The 12,185-nt window shown below is 53.8% G+C and overlaps 1 non-coding gene across 1 annotated transcript; it reads right to left on the bottom strand.

Moving 5' to 3' along the window:
- Positions 1-3,526: 3,526 nt before the first annotated feature.
- LOC120364758 (U6 spliceosomal RNA) lies at positions 3,527-3,631 on the bottom strand. The gene has a single exon (XR_005579905.2). It is a non-coding gene; the product is annotated as a U6 spliceosomal RNA (small nuclear RNA).
- Between the last annotated feature and the right edge of the window lie 8,554 nt (positions 3,632-12,185).

The raw sequence follows: 12,185 nt of genomic DNA, 5'->3' as shown, positions 1-12,185 counted from the left end.
AGCTATATTCAGGCCAGGCGCAGTGGCTCACACCTGTATCCCAACATTGTGGGAGGCCAGTGCAGGTGGATCATTTCAGGTCAGGGGTTGAAGACCAGCCTGGGCAACATGGTGAAACCCCATTGCTACTAAAATACCAAAAAATGAGCTGTGTGTAGTGGCGCATGCCTGTAATCCCAGGCATGGGATCCCCTCCTACTCGGGAGGCTGCGGCAGGAGAATCACTTGAACCCTGAAGGTGGAGGTTGCAGTGAGCCGAGACTGCACTGCTCATTCTGGGGTGACAGAGTGAGACCCCATCTCTAAATAAGTAAATAGATCATATGTTCATCTAAAATGCCTTTTTCACTAAGTATATGTACAGAAAGTGCATATGACGTTCAGTACAGCACGCACTGGATTTTCGCAGGCGATGTGAAACGGGAAAGCAGTGAGGATGCAGTAGCTAATATCTGGGAATTCTGCCCAGTTGGTGGCTGTTCCGGGTTCATATGTGAGTGGTCACCCAGTTGGCAGTTTTTCTTTAACTTACACTGGCAGTGACCAGCTGAGTTCTGGTGACAAGATTGCTCTTAAGGTTTGGAATATAGGGTATGCCCTGATTCACGGGCTAAGCTCTGCCACCTAGCAGGAGACGTTCACGATAGAGCAGGCTGAGGGGAAATCCTGGCATTCCCCATAAGGGTTCCTCACTGCAAGTGACAAGGTGTTGGCTTTAAGCCACCAATTTCAGTCAGACAAGAAGCAGGCCACTCAGCGGCACAGTGTACGCTTCCAGAGACCCACCTCTCAGGTCCCAGGCATGACCCTCTCCTTCCCTCCTGCACGGAGGCACTGTGAGAATCAGACACTCCTACAGGGTCCTGTCAGACACCAAGTTCACCTCTGGGAAGTGGAAAATACTCAGAACAACAGCCACCACCTCCCCCGCAACACACACACACACACACACACACACACGGCGCTGTAGGGGACACTGTGCAATGGTGGGACATGGAAGGTCTCCATCAGTTAACTCAGTGAGGTCAGGTGACTTTTCTTTGAGATGGGAGTCTCACTCTGTTGCCCAGGCTGGAATGCAGTGTTGCGATCTCAGCTGACTGCAACTCCCAGATCCCAGGTTCAAGTGATTCTCCTCCCTCAGCCTCCTAAGTAGCTGGGATTACAGGCACTCACCACCACGTCTGGCTAATTTTTGTATTTGTAGTAGAGATGGGGTTTCACTGTGTTGACCAGGCAGGTCTCAAACTCCCGAGCTCAAGTAATCCACCTGCTGGCAGCCGTGGCGTCCAAAGGTGCTGGGATTATGATGGGAGCCAGTGTGCCCAGCAAAAGTGCTTTCTTGAGATGGAATCTGCTCCTGGTGAAGATTTAGAATATTCCATAAACTTGGTGGGTACAGCAGCAGTAGGTTTGAGAGCATTTTCCAATTGTGAAAGAACGCCTGAACTACTGTGGACAAAACGCTGCAGAGAAATCTTTTGTGAAAGGAAGAGGCAGTCAGTGTGGCCAGCTTTATTATCTTTTTTTTTTTTTGAGATGGAGTCTTGCTCTGTCACCAGTCTGGAGTGCAGTGGCGCAATCTCGGCTCAATGCAACCTCCGCCTCTTGGGTTCAAGCAGTTCTTCCGCCTCAGCCTCCCGAGTAGCTAGCTAGGACCACAGGCGCATGCCACAACTCCCAGCTAATTTTTTTTTTTGTATTTTTAGTAGAGATGGGGTTTCACCCTGTTGGCCAAGATGATCTCAATCTCTGACCTCGAGATCCGCCTGCCTCGGCCTCCCAAGGTGCTGGGATTACAGGCGTGACCCACCAAGCCCGGCCTATTGTTACTTTAAGTAATTGCCAGCCGGGCATGGGGGCTCCTATCTGTAATCCCAGCAATTTGGGAGGCCAAGGTGGGTGGATCACTTGAGGTCAGGAATTCCAGACCAGCCTGGCCAACATGGTGAAACCTCATCTCTATTAAAAATACAAAAATTAGCTGGGTGTGGTGGCGCATATCTGTAATCCCAGCTACTCAGGAGGCTGAGGCAGGAGAATCTGGGAGGTGGAGGCTGTGACCCGAGATTGTGCCACTGAATTCCAAGCAAAACTCCGTCTTAAAAAAAGAAAAAGAAATTGCCACCACCACCCTGATCAGCCAGCAGCCACAAACAAGACCTTCCACCTGCCAAGATCCCAACCTGAAGCTTCAGATGATTGTTAGCATTTTTTTTTTTTTAAAGACAGGGTTTCACCATGTTGGTCAGGCTGGTCTTGAACTCCCGAGCTCAGGTGATTTGGCCTCCAAAGTGCTTGGATTACAGGCGTGAGCCACCATGCCTAGCCTGATAGCATTTGTTAAAATAAAAACTAAGCTACTTAAATCAGTAGCTTAGTTTTTATTTTATTTTATTGAGACACAGTCTCCCTCTGTCACCCAGGCTGCAGTGCAGTGCTACCATCTCGGCTCACTGCAACCTCCGCATCCTGGGTTCAAGCCATTCTCCTGCCTCAGCCTCCTGAGTAGCTGGTATTACAGACATGCACCACCACACCAGGCTGATTTAGAGAGGGGGTTTCACCATGTTGGCCAGGCTGGTCTCAAACTCCTGGCCTCAGGTGATCCGCCTGCCTCAGCCTCCCAAAGTGCTGGGATTATACAGGCGTGAGCCACCGCCCCCAGCCATTTTATTTTATTTTTGAGACAGGATCTCACTTTGTTTCCCAGGCTGGAGTGCAGTGGCATGGTCTCAGCTCACTGCAGCCTCTGCCTCCCAGGTTGAAGCAATCCTCCCACCTCGGCCTCCTGAGTAGCTGGGACCACAGGTGTGCACCACCACACCCGGCTACCTTGTTTTGTGTTTTTAGTAGAGACGGGGTTTCACCATGTTGCCCAGGCTGGTCTCCTGAGTGCAAGCAATCTGCTCACTTGACCTCCCAAAGTGCTGGGATTTCAGGCGTGAGCCACAGTGCCCAGCCTATTTTTTTTTTTTTTTTTTTTTTTTTTTTTTTGGTGTTGAGGGAGGGTGGGGTTATGGGAGCCCAGGTTGGGAGGGAGTGAGGAGTGGTCAATAAAGTGTTTTAAATTAAGGTATGTACGCTGTCTTGTAAACATAATGCTATTGCATACTGGATAGACTGCACTGTGGTAGAAACGTAACTTGACTGTGCACTGGAAACCCAAGCAGTCGCTCTGACTGGCATTACTGCGATACTTGCGTGATTGCAGCCGTCTGGATCTGAACCCAGGATGTCCCTGAGGTCGGCCTGTGCTGACTCCCAGCGCTGCAGAGTCTGGCGCCGTGAGGAGGTTTTCTTCCTGGCTATGCTGCCGCTCACCGCAGACACGGCGGGACGCTGACACCGGGTAGGTGACAGAGCTTCCTCGCCACCGCTGCCCGGCTTCACCCGAAATTGGGTCGTTTGACAGACCTGAAACGGCCACTGGTAAATTCTTTTTTTTTTTCTTTTTTTTAAATAAATTTAAACAGATGGAAAGGAAAGGCGAGGTTGTCAGAGAAACGAGAAAGGTCTTTCTTCTAAAAAATACGGACGCTTCACGGATTTGCGTGTCATCCATTTGCGCAGGGGCCATGCTAATCTTCTCTGTTTCGTTCCAGTTTTAGTATATGCGCTGCTGGAGCGGGCACAATTCTTTTTTCTTTTCATTGACTTTCCTCTTCTTCTTTTTTTTTTTTTTTTTTAGAAGTGAAAGGTCTCACATATTTATTACTGAACCCAGGCAACCAAAACCTTTTTTTTTTTTTTTTTACATGAATAATGGAAGCACTGTGGGTTGTACTAACTAATGCCTTCCTAACAGATACAGAAAGGAATCTGTTCAAACGTCTCCCGATAGCTTGGTTTAGTGGCACTCGATTGTGACCTTCGGACAGCATGAATACGTGTGCCATCGCATGTGTGATTTCTGACAGACCCAGCCTCGTTCTTCTCCGGCGTCTCCTTTTGGAGTTGTACCTGATTTTATTACCAGTTTTCATCCGAATCCACTCGGGAATGGGACAATTTTGCTTTTGTTTCTTGGCCAGGAATCGCTTAATCCTGAAAGTCTTGTGAGAAGACATGGCGAGAAACGGAGTAAAGCACACACCACGATGGCGGAGAAAGGAAGAGAGGAACGACTTTCCTCTTCTTACCTTCCACCTCCTGAAGTTGGGGAAGACCCCAAAGGCCTGGCCTATGGGTGATGCGTGGGAGGGCCGGGTCCGTGGGCCGAGGAGGGCACTGGCAGAGGACTTTGAGCCGTGCCGCTCAGGGGACACCCGTGACCCAGCGGGAGGGTCTCCCATAGCTGCTGAGAGCACAGCACCCCACGACTCCTGAGAGCCTGTCACAGATGCTGCAGGTGAGTCGGTCCTCAGACGGGGGGTGGGCTGACGCCTCCTCCAGCCTGGGCTTGTCTTCCCAGCGCCTTTCTGGGTACACACCCTTCATTCCGAGGAAGGCCAGTGGCTGACGTCTTCCGTCAGGATCATGCGTTTGGTGTTTAAGAATCGTTTTTCTAACCCAGGGTCACATAGACACCCTCCTTTTCCTTCTTACACACATTTTTTTTTTTTTGGAGACGGAGTTTCACTCTTGTTACCCAGGCTGAAGTGCAATGGCGCGATCTCGGCTCACCGCAACCTCCACCTCCTGGGTTCAGGCAATTCTCCTGCCTCAGCCTCCTGAGTAGCTGGGATTACAGGCATGCACCACCACGCCCAGCTAATTTTTTGTATTTTTAGTAGAGACGGGGTTTCACCATGTTGACCAGGACGGTGTCGATCTCTTGACCTCGTGATCTACCCGCCTCGGCCTCCCAAAGTGCTGGGATTACAGGCTTGAGCCACCGCGCCCAGCCCATATTGGCTTATTCTAAGTATTGAGGCCAGGCACAGTGGCTCATGCCTGCAGTCCCAGCACTTTGGGAGCCTGAGGCCTGGGGATCACTTGAGGTCAGGAGTTCAAGAGCAGCCTGGCCAACATGGTGAAACCCCGTTTCTACTAAAAATACAAAAATTAGCCAGGTGTGGTGGCGCATGCCTGTAGTCCCAGCTACTCAGGAGGCTGAGGCACGGGACTCACTGGAACCCGGGAGGCGGAGGTTGCAGTAAGCCGAGATTGTGCCACGGCCCTCCAGCCTGGGCAACAAAAGTGACTCCATCTCAAGAAAATACAGTTAAGTTTTGAATGGATTTGTGTATGTGCTGCCATGTGTAGACTGAAGCTTCTGTTCATAGCCACAGCCCCATCATTCTAGTACCCGTTGTTGCTAAGATTCTCCTTTCTCTGCTGAATTTGCTTACACTTATTTCAAAATCAGTTGATCATGTATGTGAGGGTCTCCCCTGGACCCTCTGTTCTGTTCACTGGTCTATTTGTCTGTCCTGTTACCAAGGCCACACCGTCTGGATTTCTGAACCTTTATAATACATCTCGGGCCAGGTGCAGAGGTTCACATAATCCTGGCACTTCCGGAGGCCGAGGCGGGCAGGTCGTGAGGCCAGGAGTTCAAGACCAGCCTGGCCAACATGGTAAAACCCGACTCTACTAAAAGTAGAAAAACTAGCGGGGTGTGGTGACACGCACCTTTAGTCCCAGCTACTCGGGAGGCTGAGGCACAAGAATCACTTGAGCCCCAGAGGTGGAGGCTGCAGTGAGCCAAGATCACACCACTGCACTCCAGCCTGGGCAACAGAGCAAGACTCCATCTCAAAAAAAGAAAACAAAAACACATCTTGAAGTCAGGCATTGAACGCCCTCTCACTGTTCTTTCCCAGAGCTGTTTTGATGATTGTAGGACCACTGAATCACCACACACAGAAACACAAGCCCGTGAGCACACATGCGTGTGCAATACAAATAAACGTAAATGCACACCATGACCCAGTGACATTTATCCCAGGAATGCAAGGCTGGTTCAACATGAAATATGAGCCAATGGAATTCACCATATTCACATATGAAAAGATAAAAACACCAGACATGGTGGCTGACATCTGTGATCCCAGCACTTTGGGAGGCCGAAGCAGGAGGATTTTCCAGGTCAAGACCAGCCTGAGCAACATAGCGAGACCTGATCTCTAAATCAATAAAGTGAAAAGACAAAAAATACATCATCATTTCAGTAGACTTAGAAAAGGCATTTGAGGCCGGGCGCAGTGCCTCATGCCTATAATCGCACCACTTTGAGAGGCCAAGGTGGGCGGAACACGAGGTCAGGAGTTTGAGACCAGCCTGACCAACATGGCGAAACCCTGTCTCTACTAAAAATACAAAAATTAGCCGGGCATGGTGCTGTGTGCCTGTAGTCCCAGCTACTCATGAGGCTGAGACAGAAGAATTGCTTGAACCCGGGAGGCAGAGGTTGTAGTGATCCCAGATCGCGCCACTGCACTCCAGCCTGGGTGACAGAGTGAACCTCCGTCTCAAAGTCTCAAAAAAAAAAAAAAAAAAAAAAAAAAAAAAAAAAGGCATTTGACAAAATTCAGCAGCTTTATAAAGCTTCCAGAAAACTAGGAATAGAAGGGAATGTCTTTAAACTGATAAAAAAGCATCTATTAAAAAAAAGAATCTTGCCTTTGTGTTCCTGGGAGGGAGACCTTAAATCTTTGGATTTCTTCTCTTCTTTACTCTACCTTGTAAGTAAGCTCCTGATAATTTTTTTTTTTTTAAGACAGACTCTCAGTTGGTCACCCAGGCTGGAGTGCAGTGGTGTGGTCTTGGCTCACTGCAACCTCCTCCCCCTGTGCTAAAGCGATTCTCCCACCTCAGCCTCTCAGGTAGCTGGGACTGCAGGTGCGCCACCACACCTGGCTAATTTTGTATTTTTAGTAGAGACGGGGTTTCATCATATTGGCCAGGCTGGTCTTGACCTCCTGACCTCAAGTGATGTGCCCAAGTGCTGGAAATACAGGCATGAGCCACCGCGCCCGGCCTTAAATCCTTAGAATTTTCTGAGAAATAATAGTGTCTTTGAAAATAAGAAAAGAAAAAAGTAACACAAGTAAAAAAAATAGTTTCTTTGGTTTAGCTAAGAGATGAGTTGACCCAGGAAGGGGGTGAATCACCAGAAAGACCAACAAGCCTGCTGTCTCCCGCTCCGGGGTTCCTTGGCTTCTAGGCGCTCTCGGCCAGCAGAGCAGGGGGACAGCCGCCCGTGAGGCCGATGAGTTCTCTAGTGGCCGCGTGTGCATCTCTGTCCCCCGGTGTGTGCACCTGTGCACACACACACGGAGGACGTGCCTGTTCGCGCTGTGGCTCAGGCTGGCGTGCAGCTGCGCGTCTTGCCTCCCCGCAACCTCGCCGGTTCGAGCGCTTCTCCTGCCTCCGCCTCCCGCGTAGTAGGATCACAGGCTCGCGCCACCGCGCCCGGCTCATTCTTTGTATTTTTAGTAGAGACGGGGTTTCGTATGTGGCCAGACTGGTCTCGAACTCCTGACCCCAGGTGATGCGCCCGCCTCGGCCTCCCCCAGTGCTGGGATGGCAGGCGTGAGCCCCCGCGCCCGGCCGCCTGCTCGCCTTACAACTTGGGGACGGCGTTCCGTTCCCATAACCCGGGGGATCGGGCACGAGCGTCCGACACCCCCAGGACGGGCGGGAAACGCGGCGAGAGCGGAACGGGGCGCCCGGGGGTGCGCGCGGCGGGGCCGCCGGACAGGCCAACCCCTCCCGGACGCGGCGGGCGGCGCGCGAGGCTGGAGCCGCCCCGGACGCGCAAGCGAGGCCGGGACTCGGGCGCCCTCTGCCGGCCGCTCTCGGGGCCTGGGGGGGGGGCGTGTCCCCGGTCACGTGACCTGGACCGCGGGGCCGAGGGGACCCTGCGGCCCCAAGACGCCGCACGGGGTTGCGGGGCGGGCGCTACTCGGGGGGTGCGGGTGGAGGACGCCGCACGGGGGGTGCGGGGGGGGGACGCCGCACGGGGGGTGTCGGGCGGGGGACGCCGCACGGGGGGTGTCGGGGGGGGGGACGCCGCACGGGGGGTGCGGGGGGAGGACGCCGCACGGGGGGTGCGGGGGGAGGACGCCGCACGGGGGGTGTCGGGGGGGGGACGCCGCACGGGGGGTGTCGGGGGGGGGACGCCGCACGGGGGGTGTCGGGGGGGGGACGCCGCACGGGGGGTGTCGGGGGGGGGACGCCGCACGGGGGGTGTCGGGGGGGGGACGCCGCACGGGGGGTGTCGGGGGGGGGACGCCGCACGGGGGGTGTCGGGGGGGGGACGCCGCACGGGGGGTGTCGGGGGGGGGACGCCGCACGGGGGGTGTCGGGGGGGGGACGCCGCACGGGGGGTGTCGGGGGGGGACGCCGCACGGGGGGTGTCGGGGGGGGACGCCGCACGGGGGGTGTCGGGGGGGGGACGCCGCACGGGGGGTGCGGGGGGGGGACGCCGCACGGGGGGTGCGGGGGGGGGACGCCGCACGGGGGGTGTCGGGGGGGGGACGCCGCACGGGGGGTGTCGGGGGGGGGACGCCGCACGGGGGGTGTCGGGGGGGGGACGCCGCACGGGGGGTGTCGGGGGGGGACGCCGCACGGGGGGTGTCGGGGGGGGGACGCCGCACGGGGGGTGTCGGGGGGGGGACGCCGCACGGGGGGTGTCGGGGGGGGGACGCCGCACGGGGGGTGTCGGGGGGGGGACGCCGCACGGGGGTGTCGGGGGGGGGACGCCGCACGGGGGGTGTCGGGGGGGGGACGCCGCACGGGGGTGTCGGGTGGGGGCGGCTTCTCCTAAAGCCGCGCGGACGTCCTGTGTGTCTGCTGTGCAAACCGGTCCTTCCCGCAGAGACCTGCGGCCCAGCCTTGCTCCGGGAAGAGCTCCCCAAAACCTGGGAGACGCTTCCGGAGCTACGAGTGCAAATGAGAGGGAGTCGCGCTCGGCGCACGGGCTGCTCACAGGCGAGCCTTCGTGTGGCTTTTTTTCTGGATACCGAGCCTCACTCTTCTTGGCCAGGCTGAAGTCCAGCGGCGCGACCTCGCCTCCCGGGTTCAAGCGGTTCTCCCGCCTCAGCCTCCCGAGTAGCTGGGGCTGCTGGTGCCCACCACGTCCGGCTAATTTTCGTATTTTTAGTATGGGTGGGGTTTCATCATGTTGGCCAGGCTGGTCTCGAACTCCTAGCTCAAGCAATCGACCCACCTCAGCCTCTCAAGGTGCCAGGATTACAGATGTGAGCCCCTGCACCCAGCCAAGATATTTTCTTTCTTTCTTTCTTTCTTTTTTTTTTGAGACGGAGTTTCGCTCTCGTTACCCAGGCTGGAGTGCAATGGCGCGATCTCGGCTCACCGCAACCTCCGCCTCCTGGGCTCAGGCAATTCTCCTGCCTCAGCCTCCCGAGTAGCTGGGATTACAGGCACACGCCACCACGCCCAGCTAATTGTTTGTGTTTTTAGTAGAGACGGGGTTTCACCATGTTGACCAGGATGGTCTCGATCTTTTGACCTCGTGATCCACCCGCCTCGGCCTCCCAAAGTGCTGGGATTACAGGCTTGAGCCACCGCGCCCGGCCAAGATATTTTCAAAAACACAAGTACAGCCAGGCGCAGTGGCTCACGACTGTAATCCCAGCAATTTGGGAGGCCGAGGCAGGCAGTTCACAAGGTCAGGAGATCGAGACCATCCTGGCTAACATGGTGAAACCTCATCTCTTACTAAAAATACAAAAATTTCGCCGGGCGTGGTGACACGCACCTGTAGTCCCAGCAATATATGGTTTTAAAAAGCAAGCTGGGGTCTGGGCATGGTGGTGCATGCCTGTAATCCCAACACTTTGGGAGGCCGAGGTGGGTGGATCACCTGAGGTCAGCAGGAGTTCAAGACCAGTCTGGCCAACATGGTGAAACCCCATCTTGAATAAATAAATAAATAAATAACTACACTCACACAATTAAAATGGGCTGCCAAAAAGAGCCCACATAACCCAAATGAAGGCAGAAAAGGGGAAACAGATACAGGAGACAAAATAATAAAATCTAAATCTAAATCCAAATATATCGATAATTACATTAAATGCAAAGGGTCTAAGCATTCTGTTTTTAGGACAGTGTCTTGTGCTGTTACCCAGGCTGGCGTGCAGCCTCTGCCTGCCAGGTTCAGGCCATTCTCCTGCCTCAGCTTCCGAGTAGCTGGGACTATAGGCATGCACCATGGCTGGCTAATTTTTGTATTTTTTTACAGGGTTTCACCATGTTGCCCAGGCTGGTCTCAAACTTCTGAGCTCAAGCAATGTACCCACCTTGGCTTCCCAAACCTTTTTTTTTTTTTTTTTTTTTTTTAGACAGAGTTTTACTGCTGTCAAAAAGGCTGGAGTGCAGTGGCACAATCTCGGCTCCCTATGACCTCCACTGCTCAACTTCAGGCAATTCTCCTGCCTCAGCCTCCCAAGTAGCTGGGATTACAGGCTTGTGCTACCATGCCCAGCTAATTTTTTGTATTTTCAGCAGAGACAGGGTTTCACCATGTTGGCCAAACTGGTCTCTGTATATATTTTCTATCTACAAAGATAGTATGTTACTATTGTAAAACAACAACGTTTTTTTGTTTCGGTTTGGTTTTTTGAGACCGAGTCTCACTTTATCACCCAGGCTGGAGTGCAATGGCAGGATCTTGGCTCACTGCAGCCTCTGCCTGCCAGGTTCAAGCGATTCTCCTGCCTCAGCCTCCCAAGTGGCTGATCTGAGCCCAGCAATAGCTTTTAAAAACAGTCTGGGCCGGGCACAGTGGCTCAAGCCTGTAATCCCAGCACTTTGGGAGGCCGAGGCGGGTGGATCACGAGGTCAAGAGATCAAGACCATCCTGGTCAACATGGTGAAACCCCGTCTCTACTAAAAAAATACAAAAAATTAGCTGGGCATGGTGGCGCGTGCCTGTAATCCCAGCTACTCAGGAGGCTGAGGCAGGAGAATTGCCCGAACCCAGGAGGCGGAGGTTGCGGTGAGCCGAGATCGCGCCATTGCACTCCAGCCGCCTGGGTAACAAGAGTGAAACTCCGTCTCAAAAAAAAAAAAAAAAAGATCGAGACCATCCTGGTCAACATGGTGAAACCCCATCTCTACTAAAAATAAAAAAAATATATTAGCTGGGCGTGGTGGCACGTGCCTGTAATCCCAGCTGCTCAGGAGGCTGAGGCAGGAGAACTGCCTGAACCCAGGAGGCGGAGGTTGCGGTGAGCCGAGATCGCGCCATTGCACTCCAGCCTGGGTAACAAGAGCGAAACTCCGTCTCAAAAAAAAAAAAAAGGAAAAAAAAACATTCTGGGGGTGAGTATCCCTCTCCGAGAGCCCCGATTTCGTCCGTCATTGGCGCCATCCTGCAGTTTCAGCCACAGTGGGGCACGTGAGTGTCCTGGCTGAAGCTCTCAAGAGCGTCAGCGGTGCTGAAAAGCGAGGCAAATGCCAGGTGCTTCTTAGGCTGAGCTCCAGAGTCATCGTCCGGTTTCTCACTGTGATGGTGAAGCGTGGTTACACTGGCGAATCTGAAATCACGGACGATCACAGAGCTGGGAAAATTGTTGTGAACCTCACAGGCAGGCTAAACAAGCGTGGCATGATGGGCCCTGCGTTTGGTGTGCGGCTCAGAGAGACCTAGGAAAATGCCAGAATCGTCGGCCACCGGCCGCCAGTCTGGTTTCGTTGCACTGACAAACTGAGCTGGCTTCACGGGCCAAGCAGCAGCAAGATGAAAACACACAGGAGGGAAAATCCTGGATTCTTTTTTTAGGGATGTAATACATGTATTTACAAATAAAATACCTCATGAGAAAAAAAAATCTGGGGGCCGGGCACGGTGGCTCACACCTGTCATCCCAGCACTTAGGGAGGCTGGGGTGGGTGATCAAGAGGTCAGGAGTTGGAGACCAGCCTGGCCAACATGGTGAAACCCCATCTCCACTAAAAATACAAAAATTAGCCCAGCATGGTGGCACGCGCCTGTAATCCCAAATACTCAGGAGGCTGAGACAGGAGAATCGCTTGAACCCGGGAGGCAGAGGTTGCAGTGAGCTGAGATCGCACCATTGCACTCCAGCCTGGGCGACAGAGCAAGGCTTTGTCTCAAAAAAAAAAAAAAAAAAAAAAAAAAAAAAAGAAAGAGAAAATTCAAAGGAACTTGTCAGAAATAAAAAAAGGTACCTAGCTACAAAACCGAATCAAGACCTGCCTGTAGTCCCGCCTACTCAGGAGGCGGAAACACCAGAATCGCTTGAACC

This window comes from Saimiri boliviensis, chromosome 6 (assembly GCF_048565385.1).
Source record: "Saimiri boliviensis isolate mSaiBol1 chromosome 6, mSaiBol1.pri, whole genome shotgun sequence".
Lineage (NCBI taxonomy): Eukaryota > Metazoa > Chordata > Mammalia > Primates > Cebidae > Saimiri > Saimiri boliviensis.
Note: the sequence above shows the minus strand (reverse complement) of the source record. Positions and strands in the feature narration are given on the sequence as shown.